This window comes from Opisthorchis viverrini (genome assembly GCF_000715545.1).
Source record: "Opisthorchis viverrini unplaced genomic scaffold opera_v5_50, whole genome shotgun sequence".
In the NCBI taxonomy this organism is placed as follows: domain Eukaryota; kingdom Metazoa; phylum Platyhelminthes; class Trematoda; order Opisthorchiida; family Opisthorchiidae; genus Opisthorchis; species Opisthorchis viverrini.
The window spans coordinates 1454044-1455574 of NW_008751706.1; the positions used below are offsets into that span (position 1 = coordinate 1454044).

At 43.9% G+C, this 1531-nt stretch overlaps 1 protein-coding gene across 1 annotated transcript in view; it reads left to right on the forward strand.

Moving 5' to 3' along the window:
• The window catches only part of T265_03492 (hypothetical protein), a gene marked incomplete at both ends in the record, with an annotated part of 9976 nt that overhangs the window by 714 nt on the left and 7731 nt on the right, over positions 1 to 1531 (forward strand). The window lies entirely within an intron of this gene.

Genomic DNA, 1531 nt, shown 5'->3' on the forward strand with positions numbered 1-1531 from the left:
CAGATCAACGCCGTCCAATGATGATGATGATGATGATGATGATGATCGTCGCTCTCTAGATTGGAGTGCGAGTACGTAGCTTAACCAAAGTTTTCAAGAACCATATCACTATGAACAAGTTTGGTTGGATATACTCACGCACCGAAGGTTTGGTCGTTATCCACCTTACTACATCTGCTTGCGTACAACGGTTTAGCCAGACCGGAGTTAGAAGCCGTATTGTCCAGTTTGACTTCAAGGTCACGGATTTCCAGAATCACTACTATGGAAATAGATATAGAACACGATATGTATTGTTCTTTAAAGTCCCTAGAACTAATGGATCTGGGCAAGCGTGTCCAGACAGTCATATCCAAACCATCAACCCGTTTCTGTTGGCTTTACGATATTTCTGCATTGTCACGTCAACAACCTTACATGTCAGGATGATTAGTATGCAACTAATATAGCTGCAGAGAGCTCGGCGAAAATAAGACCTTGGGGAGTTTTTATACACTCGTGAAAGTGCCACCAACATTGGTGTCGTACACCAAACAGGTAAGCTGAAAAGTTGCCCATCTATTTCTACAAAATAAGACAATCAAAATGGCGTGTATCGGTCTAAGAAGCAGAGTACACGAACTATAACGTTTCCCATCCAATATGAACGGATAAAAGAAGGTCGCATTAAAAAAATACAGCCATTGATACCCGAAAAGTTGCAAATGAAGGGCGACGTCTACGTCGACTGGAAGAAAAGAACTATGAATACCGTTTGACAATGCTAGATAGAATATCGGTCTCGAGCTATGATCGTTGGCTTGTTCGCTGAGCTGGGCAATTTGATTGCAAACGTTTCATCATCAATCGAGGTGACATCATCAGTGCGTTATTGGGGAGCGTAGTAGTGCGTAGCGGTGGGTTGGTGGTTGTGCAATCAAACTGCCTAGTTCACCGAACAAGCCAACGACCACCATCTACGCTACCTGATCTACCAACGTCTTCCTCTGTAGTCTCGAGATATGAACTGTGCGAGGTAGTTGCGCCCGCTGCCACCACGTGATTTTCAAAATTCTCGTGAAGCTGTTGACCGATCGACCCACTCACCTAGCCACACTGACAGCGCTAGGGTATTCAGTCCCATAATCTGACTGTCAGGGTGTGACACAACTCAGCGAAGTCGATGACTACAAAGGCATGTGAAAAACGCAAGATTTGAATTCCATTGGCCTCCTCAATTAGACTCCATTGTGATCCGAGTTCCTTTCGCCTTATCTACAGAAAACGCACGCCAAATTCCTCTCCTTCGAAACCGACCAAGGTACAAAAAATATCCATCAGATTGCTTTTGAAAGCAGTGCACACCATTTCGTCAGTCTGCGTTACGACAGTCTGTTAATTACGACTTTATCGCATCGCTTTTCCTTATCAGAGACTGACTTGGTGCGAGTTATTGGACAAGAACCGGGGAAATTGAAGGGTTACAACCAGATATAATATTATTTCCTTTCAGGCATTTGGTGATTGATGAAACACCGCTGGTTTTCACATA